The sequence below is a fragment of the Anguilla rostrata genome, chromosome 18 (genome assembly GCF_018555375.3).
Source record: "Anguilla rostrata isolate EN2019 chromosome 18, ASM1855537v3, whole genome shotgun sequence".
In the NCBI taxonomy this organism is placed as follows: domain Eukaryota; kingdom Metazoa; phylum Chordata; class Actinopteri; order Anguilliformes; family Anguillidae; genus Anguilla; species Anguilla rostrata.
The window spans coordinates 13,338,724-13,357,808 of NC_057950.1; the positions used below are offsets into that span (position 1 = coordinate 13,338,724).

The 19,085-nt window shown below is 42.3% G+C and overlaps 1 long non-coding RNA gene across 1 annotated transcript; it reads left to right on the plus strand.

The window, feature by feature from the left end:
• The first annotated feature begins 1,007 nt into the window (after positions 1-1,007).
• Positions 1,008-12,421, plus strand: LOC135245262 (uncharacterized). The gene is made up of 2 exons (XR_010327181.1): positions 1,008-10,979; positions 11,124-12,421. It is a non-coding gene; the product is annotated as an uncharacterized LOC135245262 (long non-coding RNA).
• The last annotated feature ends 6,664 nt before the right edge of the window (positions 12,422-19,085 follow it).

Consider the following 19,085-nt stretch of genomic DNA (forward strand, 5'->3'; position numbering starts at 1 on the left):
GAACAGTGCGATAATAGCCGTTGTTTTCCCCCCGCGGGTGTTTTTAAAGCAAGTGCGAAAATCGCAGCGCAATAGGCTGCATCAGGAGTTGTTATAAATCTGTTATGAGCGCTGGACATTTACAGGGATATAAGCAATCAGTAAGTAGCACGCACGTCTTATATGCATTAATTCACGGATTATGTAGCCCATGTAGCCAATGCGTGTATGTATGTATGTATGTAGCAACAATAATAATAGAATACGTTTATATGTAGCGTCGGTAATCTACATGTTTTGCATAGTAGATGGCATATCACCTGGCGAGAAAGTAAACAATCTGCTTTTATTCCAAAGAGTATAAAACATCCGTGTCTTAAGTTTATTATTGTTGTCATTAGCAGTATCTATGCTAATTACCAATAGCCTATACTCTGTGGATATCGCTGATAGCGCTTTACGTTACGTTTCCTCTGCAAAGCGTAATTTAAACAAAGCTTAACTCCTTCAGCAAACTCAAAAGCTCATTTAAGATTAGTTTTTAATTTCCCGAACCTTTTTCCTCATTTTTGTGTGGTCTCATTAAGTGGGCATCCTGCTACGTCCGCGGAGTTATACGAAAGCTGTCCAATCAGTGTATTTGCACGGCTTGTTAGCGACAGTTAATGAGGGCGCTCCGCAGTCTGAGAGAATGGCGCCTCGATGTTAGATTTACCTTATGTCAACTCGTTACTTCTAATGAAGCCATTGGAAGCTTCTCCAATGAATGGAACCAGGCGACTGAAACTGCAGGCCCTCTTTCTTCCGGTATCTCGGAGGAGCACGGGTGCTGAGCTGAAATGCGAAACTCCCCGGCACATGATTCGGTAAGGGGGAGGGATGAAGAGGAGGAGAAGAAGGAGAATGAGGAGGAGGAGGCGGAGGGGGGGGGGGGGGGTTGGGCCTCTGCGTCATTTTGATTCAATGAAAGAACACTGGGGGGAAGGAATGTGTGTGTATATGGGGGGGGGGGGGGGGGGGGGGTTTGAGAGGGGTGGAGGAGGTTACTGAAAGACATTTTACACAGTATAATATCATAGGGTGCTATCGTGTATTAGCCTACTTGGTCAGTTGGGCTTGACATCTCTGTCTCCTTCATAAAAAAGTTCTCTTAAGCGCCTCTGTATATGCGGTTCCAGAGTTGCTTTTCATTTGGGTCCATGTGGGATTTTAGCAACATCAACACCGTTGCTAATCAATCTAGATAATGCAGTATTGTTTGGATTTTCCAAACGTTCAGCTTTCCCACCTTGCTCCCCAGCGACCACTTCAAAATCAGTCATAGCCATTCTTAGCCTAACTTATTTGGAAAAATAGTATTTTATTTTATTTAGTAGTATTAGTATTTATTTTATTTAGTAATACTAGTATTTTATTTTATTTTTATTTTTAAATTTAAATCCGTCTATTCATTAGTTTCCTGGTTTTTCATGCATTGATTTGTTTTTCCCTTCAAGCAGCAATTTGTGAAATGAAAATGTGTGAATCTTCTGGACCTATATAGGTTAATAGGCTATTCCTGTTGGTGTATATTAGCCATTCTTGCTGTAATAAAAGAAAGTAAACACACGCATGAGAATTACACTCTCGGTATTTTTTATTTTTATTTGTATTTTTTTTGGATTGGTGTGAAAGGTTTCAAGAATAGAAAGGGATGACTATATGCAATTCTATAATTTGATCATACAATCAGTGTTTCCATAAGGTATGCTGTATGTGCCGGTGTAGTCCCAAGCATTCAATTCCACGGCCCTGACGAGGACTCAGCCAACCGAAAGGTTTTAGCCCCATGGGTTATCACTCATAGTAAACAGGAATCTTACTAGTACTGACTAGTAAAATAGTGCACCGTTATGCAGATGAACTTGACTAGTTTTGCTTGTCTGTTGAAACTTAGATTCGAGGTCCGGCTTGCGACCCCTTCCACACCGCACAATGAATGCCTGTCACCTCTATGTGCGCGCCGAATGACATGGGTTCCTGATACAAACTGAAACGCGGCCGAACTATTCAAATAAATGCAATATGTAGGCAATACATATTGTGTATTGATATTTTGACAGGGCTATTTGATATAAAATACACAAGTGACTGCACTTGAGTTGTTTGTAGCACCTACCTCAGTTCATGCATCAGAACTCTTACTATAGCCTAAATAGGAATGAGGGCCACAACCGATCAACATTGGTGACATGTCTGCCCATCGAAAAAAGTTTTAGCAGCTGATAGATGATTTTATATTTTCACGTATAATGCATATTGTAGTACTTCCTCTTTTTTGGTGGGAGGACGACATCCAGTGTGAGTTTTTTAATGAATGTAGGCCTAAGAAGCATGTTTGTTTAAATACATATAATTGTGTGGTGTTTATTTTTCTAGAACGAACGCAGAAAATATATTTAAAGCGATTAAAATGTATGTAGCGTGTCGGAAAATGTATATGAATTCAAAACTAAGGGAGAAATTCTATCTTTCTGCTTTACGGTTGGTCATGTTTTTTGTAGTATTTTAAGCATGTGTTACATTTTTCCAGAGTTGCATATTATCATTAGTCTAGCAGAGGTTTGCAGAGGTTAACTGGCACTTGTGGAAATTACGAAAAAAGCGTCCGAACCAACAGCAAAGCAGCTTGATTGAATTGTCCACTCATTGTTGCAAAATAGGCTCTGATAATCACATGCATGCATACGTGTTGGTCTGAATCTAGACTATCCAAATTTTGCCATCAACTTGTAATCACATTAACATATGCAATATCAGTAAACCGGCACACATAACATAAAGTTACTTAGAAAAATAATATTATTTTTTATTGTTGTTGTTTTTCTTCTTATTATTATTATTATTACTACTACTACTACTACTACTACTATTATAATTATTATTAGATGTAGTAGCAGCAGCAGCAGTAGTAGGAGCAGCTGAAGCAGTCAGAAAAGTCTAGGATTACTAGTAGTAATTGTTGCTATAGCAGCAGCATTATTAAGTAATTGTTGCAGCAGTACCCAAATTGTTCGTAGGTTTTCATCATGTGACAGGTTATACCATAATTTGACAACCAATGCTTAAGGTTTCCTATATTGTGCAGTCATTGAAAATTTAGTTTCTATGCCAGTCAGGTTAATGGTTTTCAAGGAATCTGTTGCAGTTGTGTAACTACGGCTATAACAACATAAATGCGAGAAGGACATTGTGGGACATTATACCGTATGGGAGCCTGGTAGTCTATTAGATTTTTTTTTTTTTTTACTGTAGTTCCGAAATGCTCTCGTCCGTAGGGCACATGAAATCTATCAGACCGTAAGAATTGCGTTTTCCTTCTGTTTTATTTTTTAAAAACCTGAAACCTCATAATCGCGTGAATATTAGATTTTGATCGGGTATGTGTCCTTCTACAATCACCCCCCCACCCCCTCCTGTTTTCCAACCCAACATGCAGGAGGCAATGTGAGAGAAAAGTATGTGAACAGACTAATTCCTCTCTCTAGCGCGCGCGTGCTGCTGAACAGCAGCTTACCAGCGCTAGAGGAGGAGCCGAGACGATTATCACTCTTCCAGGTGTTTGGATACAGCGCTTTATGCAGAATTAATATAATGGACGCATTGCTCACGCCCTAGAGCTTAACATATGATGTTCTACAAACGAGCACTTAGTTATTCCCTGGGCCAAATGCGCTTTATTTTATTCAAATCCCTCATCGCATATGAAGGGAAGTGTACCTGATATTTTACAAATAAATCAAAGAACCAAAAAGCAGCGCTGTTCAACGTATGGTGATGCTAATGCTCACCCTAATATACCCTCCGCTTGACTCCAAAATCTACATTAAGTGACATACATCTGATTGAATGATGATGCATTAGCTAAGCATGTTATTATGATAGTTTTAAAACAACGTATTATTATTATTATTATTGACAATGTGATGTTATTGCTAATTGTATTCTGACTGCCTCCGTTTTTAGGACAGTGCTGATAGTGCTCAGCTGTTCCTCTGTCAAACTGGATTTGGGGAGCTTTACTTCCAATCTGGGTAGATAGGAGGTGATGTAATAATTGCCTCGGACATTCAGAATCTGCAAGGCCAGCTCTGCTAAGAGCAGCTGATCCTGAACTGGGGTTGATCAGCTCACCACGCTAGGCTTATGCAGTCACAACAAGGATGCTACATGTATCGGCCTGAGCGCAAGTCCCGGTGACAATGCGAAACCAAAAAATTTGTATTTAGTTGTATACTTTCTTTAACCAGTTCTCCACCCGTACGTTGACAAAACTGGCTGTAAGTTAACGGTAACAATAATATGCATTCATTCATTCATTCATTCATCAATCCATTGGCCTATTCCTCGGTTGAAATATAAACTACACTTATTGGTGCAGTTTCAAATTGATAAGTCAAGTCCAGCACATATGATAATTTTGCTACCCCAAGTTGTATATAAAATGAATTGCGGATAAAATATCGATGGGAATATTTAGGAAGTTTTGTATCATAGCAGTTTAGTTCGTATAACGCAGTACATTGGCCATACAAATATGTATGCTATATATAGCATTGGAAAATGTGTTAAATTGTCTTTCTGCAGGCCATGACTATGAATTGGGTAGTTTAGGATAAAACATCGGCTTCAATAGACGTTTAAAAACGCACACTCTGCCATGCACAATTGAACTTGAACCTCCCAGCTTTCACTGCAGTGAGTTCACGTGTTTCCCAGTCGTATTGGTGTCAATCTCACTGATACAGTCTGACGCTTACAACACTTCACAGAAAACTCAAAACCCTGTCGTTTTTCTTTACTTTTGTAGAACACAAATAGATAAGGATGATATCCCCTTGAGACCTAGTCAGTGGTATCATACTTCATAGTGCGAACTTCATTAAGCCACCTTTTGCTGACCTGGGACTGATGAAATAGGTTACACCAAACAACAACGCTGTCATTATTTCCATATATAAAAATGAATCAATATACTATTGAGCCATAACTGAAAACAATGTTTTTGTTGCACTACCGTGTTGTTGTGTAATTGGAAAATCAGATTGTAGCCTACCCAAGACATTTTTTCAGTGTTTGCTTCTAGTATTAATATTCAATTAATATTTTCTTTAAAGGTTTATTTTGCAGTCAACTATTGTATGTAATCTATATAGGGTTTGTAACAGGTCTGTGTCAATGAAACACCCAAAGTCTTGTGAAACCTCTTATGATGTTTCTGTCTGCAGCATTTGTTTTGCTGTTTGCGTGGCACGCAATGTACCAAGCGCAAAACGTGGCCTGTCTTAACTATGCAAACTGAATGTCTGAAAAAATGTACTTGTGCTGTTCTGTTTAGCTCACGGAAAATTAGTAACTTCAAAATGGCAAATGATAACATAAACAACAATCTGTCTTAATCTATTTTTTCCATCATTTATTTTGCCACTCATTATTATTTTGCTACATCCAAAGAAATTAGTGGCTGTTTTGTCGTTTTTTTTTATGACACATCTGAATAAAAGTTTCTGAACGTTCAGGTTCAGGTCACAGTACATTTTATTGGGAAGTTCATGGATCCATTCGTACTGTACAAAGTGCGTAAAATAACGCATATGCTGAGCCAAAGAGGAAAACAACAAATTGATGTTGTTTTCCAGTGTCGCGCTGTTTGTTGCGAAAAATCGGATGTGTTATGACCTCTGCTAGCGCATAAAGACACACCAAAAGGCTGTGTTTAAATATGCGCACGATGTTGCATTTTCCTTTCTTTTCTCATTGAGCACAGTATAACATAGAATGGTGAATCTGGCTTTCTTGCGCAGAAACAGCCCCCACCCCCGCAAACAAAAAAGGAAAAGTTTTTGTACGACTATGCAAGTGTCTCAGCCCGCTTGTTTCCTCAAAGGAACATTGTCAAGGGGGAAATGTAAAATTTTTAGATACATTGTGTACCCGGCAACATGTAACCGGGTGATCATAAGACGGCCTTTTTTGTATTTGAACAGTGCATGGTACGGGTCAGCTATGATTTTGTATTTCCAAATCATGGGAAATGTGCAAAGTTGTAAATGCATTTACTTTGGTAGTATTTCGCTTTTGCAACAATACAGTTAAAATGTTTTGAATTCCCTGTGCTTTACATAGTTCTGCCCTTTTCGCCACCCTTCCTCTTCTCTGTGTAGTTAGCAATTACGGCTGAAGGTCGGAGGAACGGGTCATGGTTATCCATCGCCCCATAAGTGGATTTTGATATTTAGACAGCTATTGTTACTCAATATTAACTTACAGGATAATGACGAAAGATACTGCGTCCACTGAACTTGTTATTCACGAATGAGCGGCATCTGTCGAATATAATTTTCGTCTCTGGCCCGGTTTGCCCGGCGAGATCAATACAGGACGTCTGAAACGCGCCGGGAAACGCAGCGAATTGCATCGCAGTGACAGATAGAAGCCCATCATGCCGCTCCGTGTCGCTGAGAGAGAGGGGGGCACTTCCATGTGGCTACCAGATCAACAGGTACTGCACGACACCGCAAAATAAAAATGAAAAGCATTTGAAATTGTGAGATTGAGTTCCTTCAATTCCAGGAAGTTTGATAAAGTTTGATAAAAATGTTGATACATTCAGATGGACTCGCAATATTCGCATAAATTGGAGTTTTTTTATTTGTGTATATTTATGCATCTATTTAGATCTGAAATTACAATAATAATAACGAAATACCAAAATAAAAACATTATTATTATTATTATTATTATTATTATTATTATTATTATTATTATTATTATTCGCGCGATCAATTTTTGTTCCCAAATAAACTTTGACTGGAAGTTATTGGACACACAAAAAAAAATCTTCAGAAAACTGAGTTCTGCTGTTTTCACACTCCTCAAGTGAAAAGTAGGGTAATTTTGAATGCAGGCCTATGATTACTCTAACTAAATGAACATAACCGTCGTGGAGTGAGAAACCCCGCCGCGGGTGTCGGTTTTTGACACATCATCAACAACTGTAAACATCTGGAGATTTATCCGATTGTGTGTAGGCTAGATTGAGGCACATAATGTCTTGTCAATTTTTGAATGTTGTTTTTTAAGATGGGGATTACCGCCAGGATGTAAACTGACAAAAGACCGACCCTCTCCACAGTTCTGGTTTGGAGCTCACGAAAGCCGGAAGGTTTTTGACTTTATTTGACGCATTTTAAACTATTTGGACAATCTTGACCCGTCTTTGAAGGGCAGGGAGGAGGGGGCAGGGGGGTTAAGTGTAGGCTATTGCTTTGAGGTTCACCGACTGTTCATATTCTCTCAACTGAAAATGCCTTGTTTGCAATATTTAAGGTATTGCTTCTATTAATGTTTAACCAGTTATTATTAAAACGATTAAAATTATTACTAAGACCAAACTGTAACTAACAGGAGTCTTACGTTTATTTTAAAATTCTGTTGACCATTGGACTATTTCATAATAAAGTATTGTGTAAACCTGTAATTGTGTGTTTTATTTTGTATTTTTTTAATTAATGAGATGAGTGTAAGTAAATTTAAAAGATCAATTTCTATAATTATGCTTAAAAATTGATTCAACAGGTCATACGTCAACAATTTGCTATGATTAGCCTATATTTTGGTCGCAGCTTAATCAAACTGCTCGGTGAGACTGGGGTCTCTGACAATTATATATTTTTCATTACATTCAGTCTTGATGGGATCTTAAAATCGGAAGCGCTTTTCCCTGCCCTATAATGAAACACAATGTCAAATGTATGTATTTAAGCTAATGGGGTTTATTCGTTAATGATTTATTGTACAGTGTTTGCTGAATAACCTTTAGTGCAGGGTAATATTTAATTACTAGTTACTAGTTACTTGTGGTTTAACGCTGTTTTGTGTCTTTTTCAATCATATGAATATTTGCCACAACTCATATATAACTGGGGATGCGGATTAATTTGGCGGGAGTTTACAGATTCATGTTTTGTCCATGTCACTGTCTTTGAGATCACACGAACTCCCGTCTGATGTGCGTTATTTTGACAATGGTATTATTAAGTAGCCTTATTTGTCACCATTATAAATCTAGTTATATATATGACAAAATATTCCTTAGTGGCATCCTCGCATGTTCTTTTCTTTGTAAATTAAATAGGGCAAACGTTCATGTGTTGCGGGATGTATTATTAATCCACATGCACTCCTATACATTTTTGTCGCGCAGTGATGAAGACGCATGTACTTTGTCATTGTCAAACTTTCCACGAATGAGCCTATGTTTTATTTGTTTTGAGTCATTCGCACTCCCTTACATTTATGGCGTATAGCATTACAGATAACGCAGTCCCAAAGTAGTTTTTTCTCCCCCAAAGAGACGGGCAGACGGGTCGAGGGTGGTGTGTTGAAAAACGAGCAAGAAAAGGCAACCCTCCGTTCCATGATGTTTAGTAAAAAAAAGGGCTCCAGTGTTTCATCGAACCATCTTAAATAAAGCTAATTTATATTTTATCAGTGCGGTTACTAAATTAATAGGAGACACTCAAGCAGATGTCAAAACGTCTCAAAAATGTTTATGTGTGAATAACTGAGCAGGCTGTGGGACGCATTATCTGATTGCGAAATGAAAGATTCATGAAGGACAGCTGTTAGCAGCACCCACTCCCGGTGTTTCATTAGCCAACAATGCTAATTTAAACATCCATTTTAGTGAAACCTGCATTATTTTCAGTGGCGTCCATTTTCCGTTATTGCTCTTTTATTACCTGTAATGTGTTCACTGGAGCACACTCTGCAGCTCTCGAACCAAATCCACGTTGTTTGAAAAGTAGTTTTAAAGAAGTAATGTTGCACAGGTTTGTATTGCGTTTCATCAATTTCTATACAGTATCACCCATTTTACATTGGCCACGGTTACATTCTCACCCGATTTAATGTTGAGGACATGCAAATGAACGTTAAAATGGTTGACATTAAAAATACACAATAATGGTTGAAACTGTTTTTAAATACGTTGGTCTAAATAAGCGATTCCCTTCGATTGACCTAGTATGTCCCACGAAAGTTGTTTTCTTTTACAGTGATGGCGTAGCTGTTCTGCAAATAAAAAAGTATGTTTATAATACATGCTCTTTTATGAAATTTTTCTTTATTTATTTGAAACGAATGTCTCCATCACCAGTCTCCTTCATCAGTCACCTTCGCTCAAAGCCCTTGGTACAAATGTTGATTACTGTGGTAGAGGTCTCCACATTTTAACAGATCTTCCGTTTCGCCTGAACTGGTCCTCTTGGGACCCCGTCTGTGATTGCACGCTTGGGCTGTTGGGCTTGTGGCAAGGTGCAGATCTGGGGTAAATGTCGTGTAGAGGTAATGGGAAGTTATTGGGAGGTAGTCCGACAAGGGTGTCCAGGAGGTTCCAGGTTCACGGTGGGGTTAAAGCGACTGTTAATATCTTTTGTTTGCTTTCTCCAGAAAATCCCCTTCCTTCCTAAAAGAGGATGTGTCCTGGCTTTCGGATCAGCTTATGCCCTGCCTTGCCACCAGCCTTTACCCTGTTTGTTTTTCTACGTTTATTAAATCTTCCCAAACAGGAAAACAAATAATATCGCTACGTCATTGAGCGAGAGGTTTGTTCTCTTTGTGCGTGTCACTACCGGGCCTGTGCTCCTGGCCTGAGAATTCTTTTGTGTTTTGAGTTCCAACGTTAGCTTTCTATTTTTATCCAGTTACCAAAACTTCCAAATTCTTTTGTAATGGTTGTTTTACTTAAAAATATTTTATTGTCAACTTATTTTTTCAATCTTGTTTTTTGTAATAACTGGAATAGTTAACATGGCATGCAATTAATATATTTAATATAATAATATACATAGTGATATATTATTATTATTATTATTATTATTATTATTATCATCAGTAGTGGTGCAGTAGTAGTGGGAACAACTCATATTCACAGTGGATTTTTAACCGTTTGATTTGTCCTCCCTCCCTGCAGACACTTCAACTGCTACTTCAAGTCCTTGTTGCAGTTTGTTCAGGCTGTTTAGTAGTATGTGGGAGCAGTTTACCCTACTGACTACCAGGAGATGCTGAAGCTATTCTCCTTGTACAGTGAAAAAAAGAATTTTTAATTAAACTTTACTGAAGTAAACTGTCAACCACTGTCAGTGAAGGAAAATAAAGGAGTTTTTGTTTTATAACATCATAGGAACTTATTTTGTTGGTTTTTTGTTGCCAAACAACAAATAGACAACAAGATTATTTAATCAGAATTATTATAATTTTTCAACCCTAGTTTGTCATTCATAAAGTCGTTTCTGACTGGAAATAATTACATTTACCAAAATGTTTGGACATGAATGTCTTTAAATTTTTTGTGTAGGGTCTGACTGGAAATAATTAAATTGACCAAAATATTTGGACATGAATGTTTTAAGATTTTTTTTGTAGGGTGGAATGTATTATGCATTTCTAGCCATTAGCTTTGTTATATTTTGTTTTGGATGATGCAATCTCAAGTTCACGCATGAAGGCCCCCCCCCCCAATCTGTTATTTAACTTGTCGACTAAAGATCCACTATCCTTTGAAGCATGTTTTAAAAAATAAATTTAAAAAAAACAGTATAAAAATCATTGATTGACTGTACAAAGAAGTGTACAGGTCAGTGATGTGGGGGAGGCTCTTGCTGTGTGACACCGGCAGCACGGTGTGTAATGTCGGCACTGCCGGCACACCACTTTGGGGGTGTTTATCTGGAGGAAACGTGGCCAATCTCCTTTCTTTACTCTCGCACGGGACGCCGTGCCGTCTTTCCCCCCGAGGCGAGAACACCCTCCATTTCGGCGTATCTGACTCTGGGTTGGGCCCGCGGCTCGGCCGGGGAAGATAGGGAGGGAAAGGGAGAGGGGTCGCCGGAGCACGCTGGCCGCCAGCTCGATCCCCGGGCCTCAGTTTCACCAGACTCTCCACCTCCATCAACGTAAACATTCTCTTCTGTGAATGAGAGAGAGAGAGAGAGAGAGAGAGAGAGAGAAACAGAGAGAGAGAGAGAGAGAGACAGAGAGAGAGAGTGAGAGAAATCTGTTTTTTCGGGTTCTTATCTTCTCAAAACAATTCTTTCCAGGGAGGATTTCTGTGCGCCAGGGAGGAGACGCAGTGGGATCCTGCAGAAGTGCTAATTCCTGGCAGAGTGAAAATTGGCAATGTGATACCCAAAAGTGCCTTTCTGTCCCACCACTCCTCTTGCCTTTCTAAATCCCTTCAAATCCGATGGGAACATCAAGGCAGGAAGAGGCGGGGTCGCGCACACCCGCTCGCTCCATTATATGTGCTATCCAGTGTCGGTGTTGTGCAGCGCTGTCTCCCCATAAATTACTCCTTTTTAAAATCTTTTAAAGATGGCCGCCATCGAACGCATCATGCGCAGGCGTACGCCTTCACACAGTGACACTGCCGAGGCGATGTTTGCTCTGTCGCCGTTATTAACGTGGGTGAATTGCATGTGGTTTATGTTAATTGTTTTGCGATCTACGTTCTTCTGTTGAGAGCTTCGCTCTGGCTGAGCTGGTGTGTGGTGATTGACCCCCCCCCAGCCTGCAAACCTTTATGGTCTCTGCCTCATTGTCCAGTTCAGCTCCTGAGTTTATATGAGCACAGGAGGGAAATGTACTCCATCTGGGTAAAATGTACTCTTTCGGAGTTGATTGAGCACACAGCGTTTAACTGTGTGGCTGTTGTGCTGACACTGACGGTGGCAGACAGGAAGTGGAGTGAAGACCGAGCTGTGCGAGGGCGGGGCTTGTGACCCGAGTGCGCTCGGACACGGCTGTGTCACCCCCGGCCTCAGCTCTCAGCCTCCCGGTGACAGAGCGATCCGTCTGGCTGGATGTTGCCTTCATTAGCCTCATTACATCCGCTCAAATACGGAGAGTCGCAAACAGACGGGCGCGGGCAGGGGCCTGCCGCCATCCCGCCGAGCCGCGGCCGGGGCCGCTGTCCCTCTGGGGCGTGGCTCTTTCACTGAGGGCCCCTCACTTTTCCCCAAGTTCAACTGAGCCTGCAGCGCACTTCGCCTGAGCAGCCAATGGGTTTAAGTCGTGGCTCAGTCAGTGCTGACTGCAGAGCCGGGCACTACTGGCCATAGCATTGCCCAGGGAGGGAGACAGCTCTCCTTGATTGGTTGATGGGACCAAATTGATTGATTGAAACGTTTGTTATTGGACTTTGTGCATTTTGTGAAAAGGGGGGGGGGGTAAACTTGTTGATGTTTAGCAAAGAGTAAGTCAAGATTTCTCAGTTAATGTAAAAAACAAAGTGCACTGCAGATTTAGATTGGATCAGATCCCATGAGGGGCCATTTACCGCAACAAAGTTTAACTGTAAAAAAAATGGAAAGAAAATTAAAATAAAATTTAAAAAGTTGTTCTTTGGCAGTTTTTTCTTCGGTCCATACATTTTCATATGTCATTGGCTTCAAGATTACACCATTTACCAAGCCTAAAAATACAAAGAAGAAGAAAGGGGGAGGAGGGGTGGGGCGGTGGGTCAGGCCAGGGGGGAGGGGGTTGGGGGGTTACCCAAGCGGCCCTGGAACCGGTGGGACACGCCAGGGTGACCCTGGCAGAGGCGGCCTGCGGCCCTGCTCACTTCACCGGGGGGCTGGACGGGGAGACGAGCCCCTGTCCCCACGGGAGCCTTCTGCCGGGACGCTGATGATATCTGCCCCGCCCCGACCCCAGCAGCCACTGCCAGAAGAATGGACTGACTGGGTGTCATTGTTCCCAGCATTACCCTGGATTGTTTTGTCATGTTTTGCCTGCCCCTGCCCACCCTCCCCCCCCCCTCCCCTCCCCCCCCACTTGGCCCTCCCTTCTAACCCTTCTCTATGTGAAAGGGCCATGAACAGAGTGCAAACGCAAAAAAAAAAAAAAACACAGTCGCGCCCGTTTCGAGTCTGTTGGAGCCGCGCACGACAATGTGTCGCTCACGAGAGGAAAAGACTTCTTCTGCTCCTTTTGTTACCGCCGCAGAGTTGCTGCCTGCGCAGCGGGCCGGTGTGTGCGCATAACCGATTGTTTATGTGATGATAACGCACTTGTTTACAGCGGCCACCTGGGAACGCGCGACCCGCGCGATTGTCTGCGCTTCCTCCAGACGGAGGCCGGTTCCTTAAGCGCGCCGCCACGATTCGTCGCTAAAAAAAAAATAATAATAATTGACACGGCGGAGGACGAGGTGGGTCGTAAACCTGATCTGCGGGTTTTCTTTCCTGCGAAAAACATCTAAAAACAAATGTAAGAGGTTGTATAATCCCGTATCTGGCGCAATAATCCTAAATGAAATATAAATTCCATAAAAGGATTAGCCGAGTGTCATAGAAGAAATGGCTACGAGCACAAAAGGTAATTTGTAACCTTAGCAACTACTGGAAGTGGGGATTATCAGACTGATGTTGGGGTGTGTCTGTTGGCTTTGTGAAGACATGAGAAGGGAAACCCTGCGCTCAGGCCGCGGTGCCGAATAGACTGTGCATATTGTCAGTCTTTTGGTCTTCGTCTAACCGGAACAACCAGTCACATTTTTAAGTACCACTGAGTGCGTCTTAAAGTCTACCCCCTCAGCCTGCCACCGTCTCTGAGCGCCCGCTCCCCATGGCTTGTCGAGGCTTTGCCCGGGATTCAATCCAAACTGCCACAAGTTGTCAAAATGGAAAGAACAATTTCATAAAAAATGAACTTTACAAGATTAACTTGCCACTTTATTTATTTGTATGTGTATTTATTAAAGTTGGTTCAGAAGTTGTGACCAAACCCAGGGGTCAGTTTTTTAATACGGCGCTGGATTAGCCTAGAAGGGGTTTTTCCCCCCTTACTTTAGGGTTGAATAACTCTTTCTCTTAAGATGACTTGCTGGTTTTGATTGGACCGCGGCCAGGCTGGAGACGAGGCCGGTGGTGTTTCCCAGGGCCTTGTCTTAACCTGACTGCGCAAGACGCAGACACCGGAGGCATGAGGTGCAGTGAAATAGTTACTCCTCTGCTCCCCTAAAGGAAAAGATTCATTTTTTTCTTTTCTTGCCACGTGAACCACTCAAATAAGGAAGAGTGCATCCCAAAACATAATTGCCTCCTAAATCTGGTTTTAATAAATCACAATTATATTAAGTGTGTCATAAGGCAGGATCGTATAGATTATTTATTTATTTATTTATTTATTTATTTATTTATTTATTTATTTATTTATTTATTTAATGTTCAGCGGCTGAAAACAATTCAGATCACTGAAACGAATGGGCAGGTGGTGGTATATTTCCTAGCTAAGGAAATATATATTAAATGACCCTTCCCGCTCTGACAGTAAGTATCCATAACGGAAGTAAACATACACAGCAATACATTCACCTTCCATTAGAAACTAGGTTCAGTGTTCACTTTGGCTCTCACATTTGTCATTGAGACAGTGAGAATGAGAGTGTGAGCGAGAGTGTGTGCCTGCTTCTGTGTGTGTGTGTGTGTGAGCACGCACGTGTATGGTGAGAAGGGTAGGGGCATTAGAGAGCCCAAAATAAGGTCTGGAACTACACAGTAAGCATCCAAGCCGGAAATCCAACTAGATTGATGTTGAATCTGCATCACTATACTGTATGAGATTATGGATTCTATTAAACTAATGATCACTTTGCAGATAACCGTAGTATTTATATGATAATCTGACTATGTAAAAATGACAGGCTCACAAGAACACTGCAGCCTCGGCCAATGAGCCAGGAGGTGTGCTGGGAGGGGCAGAATTATAATACAGACGGGCCACATATAGAAACATAAGCTTATTTTGGCTAAACAGGGATTTTCCACCACACTGGCTAGCAAGCCTATGTTTTACATCAGTATTATTGCAGCAAGTTCCTGAATGGCACGATACTGTTTGCGTTTTGGATTGTGTAGCAGAGGATGGCCTGGAAGTTTGTTTAATAACGATAATGGCCCTATAATTAGAGAGAGGAAGGAACGATCAGCATTCAGATTGTGGCAGTCTGAATAGTTGTGAACCCCCCTCCCTCTCCAAAGGTGATCATGTTGCTGCAGAAGGTGTATACAACTTCATCCATCAAGTTTAACCACTTTTTGACTGTGGTTCCTCAAATGGCTTATTGCCTATTCATGTGGAAGTGACTATAGTCCAACCCAATATTCTCTCTCCCGCTCTCTCTATGTCTCTCTCTCACTCTCCCTCTCTATCTCTCTCTCTCTGTCTCTCTCTCCCTCCCCCATTTTCATTTTTCTTTGTAAGTTTGGGAAGCTATTAAAGCAACAGCAAATGGCTTCTCAAGTGACATTTGCTGACATTCAAGGAAGTGCATTTATCAGCGTAGTACAGTTCACCTCAGTGAATGAAATCCATTTGTGTTGGTGTCTGCCTGGTGGCCCCTCTCTCTCTAAATTGATGCCCAGCGAATGGGAAATGGCAAGGTGGCGCTCTGCTCTGAAATGTCACGGTGAAAAATCTTTAATGGGCTAAGTGTAGCCTTTCGGGTTTCAACTTGTCAGGTAATGAGAAATCCCTCTGACTCCGTCTCCGTTCCCACACCTTCCAGTTCCCTGCAGCTCATGACCACGGCCCACCGCTAATTACTAGTTGCACCAATGAGTGCACCGGGACTGTGAAACAGTTAGACTGCTTTTAGGTAAAGATATTCCCGCAGTTATGATCCATGTTGTGGTCTCTCTTGCTTGGCTTTGGTTGCCCATGTATGTGTATATATTTATGCATGTGTATATACTGTGTGTGTGTGTGAGTGTGTGTGTGTGTGTATGTATGTATATATATATATATATGTGTGTGTGTGTTTGTGTAAAGTGTGTGTGTTTAATGCATACAAAATGTTATATAATTGTTTAAAAATGTGAAAATAAGTAATTTGTGGAAATAATATCAATAGTATTTAGCTAGGAGCCTGTTTATGCCTATGTTGCCACCAAGAAATCCCCCCCCTAAACATTTTAGCCTTGTTCCCTTTTTGTCCTCTAGATTTGGTTCAACCACCAGATACCCACACATTATTAAAATTATTCAGGTACATTTGAATGTTTTCCAGCACGGACGCGCTTTTGAGGGAAACATCTTTGCATGAGATTGGCCGTCCTGTACGTTTCTGTATTGTGCTGAAAGTTCCAGTTATGCGCGGCGGCGGCGTTGCAGCGGGAACGAGAGAACGCGGCGCATTGGCGGATTTGGAGGCAAAACTGCAGGTGATTAAAATGCAAATTCGGGAGGAGGCGCTGCTCTTCAGAGCTCTTTGTGCTACACAATGGACAGGTCACGACAGGGGAAAAGACACAAGGAATTACTGTGGCAACTGTAGTGGCCTTTCATTTATTTCTTCATTCAGGGGGAGTTAATAATGTTATTATATGGAGAAAATGTACAGCTCTTGAATAATGCATCGATGTCAGCGTGCGGGAGAGCGGGGCGAGGGAGAGCAGAGTTCCGCTGTTCTGGGCACAGATGGGCTGTAGATGCTGTCAGCCAGGGGGGAGAGAATCGGAACTCCTCAGAATGTTCCGGAATGTGGCGCTGGAATTTTGCAGAATATTCTTCCTTTGTGGTTATGTATGAGCTGTTTTATTTATTTTATTTTTTTAAATAAAAGTCAGTCATCAAAGTCAGTGAAAGTTGAGTGATTCTATGCGGTAAACACCCCAGTGTTTTGGAGTGGCGTATTGGTGTCCCTCCCGATTGTAAAATCTGAGGCTTGGTTTCCAACCTGAGAAGATGTCACTGCTGGAAAACCATAGTGTTCGATGTGATGAATGTGCATACTGTGTATCTGCACATGAGTTCATCATGGTTTGCGAACAGTACGTTTTGCAAAGCAAAGTGAAATGCATGTCTATATGAATTATTGCCTTCTGCCTCTAGCTGATGTGAAAATGACAGAACAGCCTTTGAGGAGCCCATAGGGTAATGGGGGGTACACAGCTAAGGGTTTGTTTTGGGGTGTACCGTTTCTTTGGATAAACCTCTGAAGTGTGGGAACTACATTGTCTTTGAAATGCAGTGGACATGCATCGACCGGACCCATTTTCATGACCATTGTAAAAGATGCCAGGTGTGTATATTTGTGTTTGAGGGTGAAATAATTCATTTGCATTCTACGTAATCCCAATCAACTCAAACCATTCATGTCATATATGCTTCCCCCCCTGAAAGTCTGAAGGATAAGGAAATTGAGCAGAGAGGATATGCTCATTCTTTTGCATGCGTAACAGTGTCATCCAGCACACAGGTTTACTGTACACTTATTTTTACTTTTATTTTTCATCCCTTTTCTAATGTTTTATCAATATTCTTTACTGCTTACCATGGGACATCCTATTCTGAGATTCTGTCCACTTCATTCTTGCCCGTTGTAGTTATTTATGCATTTGCCTTTTTTTTTTTTTTTTGCTATGAATAAATACATCGTTCAAAAATATAAGTTAGTCAGCCCGCCTCAGGGCCACACACATAGCCTACACGTGTAGAAGGGCAAGCATGCACACATGCCCACGCATACTTTCCCACACAAACCCTACCTGTGGACGGGTCGCACCTACTTCAGGAAGCAGGATGGAGGAGGGTCCTGCTGGTCAGTTGTGCGAGAGCTCTGTGGTCGCTTTGTCCCTCAGCGCTGGAGGCCCTGAGCCGGGGCGTAGCACCTCTGAGGATCTCTTTATTTCGCCGTGTCCAGGGGCACGTTCCGTTGCATTCTGCACCTGCTCAGTATTCACAATCCGAGGCTCCCGTCTACGTGATTTAATGACCTCACTAGGGCCAATCTCTCGGGTTATTAAAGATGTGGATGTGATTTTCTATTTTTGAATTTCAATTTCAGCCGTGTTTTTTTTCCCCCCCGCGCTAATCGCGGTGGTATTGCGGCGTGCGTGAATGCGTCGGCCACACGCGCGGCTCCCGACTGGCGCTGCGGAACGCGGCGGCTCCTCAGCCCGAGTTTCGGACGCTATTCCGCGCCCTGCTGTCCTCCCCGGCTGGAAGGGGAGCTGAAAATAGGCGGGCTCCGGGCCCGCGTGCGGGGGAACCCTCATTACGGCTCATTTTCCGCGCGCCGTGAGCTTTAAATGGCCAGTTTTTTTTAGGATGGGTCTTATTAAGTCCCGCAGCAGAAATTAAATTGAAGCGGCTAACCACGTGGCACCATTCAATTTGGGCGTGCGGGGCAGCGTCCCCCCACGCTAGCGAGCGGCCCACCGCGCGTTTCCCCAGCCCTGCCTCCCGCCCCTCTCCCGCCATCAACCGCTTTTTTTTTCATTATCTGCCCCACGCTGCAGAGTAAGATGAACGCCGCCTTCCTCCAAACACATGATGAGAAATTAATTATGCAGTTCTTGATCTAAAACAATCATTATTGCATCCTTCTTGTTCAAAGGAAGTCGCCCTTTATTACTTTGAAGGTCATTTGCGGTCGATGACACCATTAAGAGGAACGTTTTTTTGAAGATTATTATGTAAAGATACGTATCAAAGTGCCTCTGCGGCTTGTTCTTTCACTCGGTGCCTTTTGGTGTACTACTACAGTTATTTTCAAAAATGTTTTTTAAAAATCATGTAGATAATGTTTCCTCGTTATGCGAGACTCTGCGCAGTCGTTCTGAGCAGTTTGTGTAATGATAGTATCTGCATTGATATGAATTAAGTGTGGCGAAGCAAAGGCCGAGCTTTAGCAGCCAGACGCTGTCTCAGAGCGGTGCGAGTGACTAAGAGGACAGGATGGTCCGGATGACACTGCAGCATGAGATCATAACTCAGACATACTCAGTTCCCTCTCCGTTAGCTTAGTGGTGCGGTCCGCAATGAGCGTGAGGTGGGGGGGGGGGGGGGGGGGGGGCTGTCTGGTGGTTTTACACGGAAATGCACTTTTCAGATGAGCTGTTTCCAGAGAGGCGCGGACAAGTGCTGTGGAATTCTGGGGTGGGTGAACCCCGGTGCCAGGATCTCAGATATTCTAATGGCCCTACCCCATCCTGCCTTGACCCCGCCCGGAGCCTCATGAAATTGTGATGCGTACACTGCATCCCAGACTGCTTCTA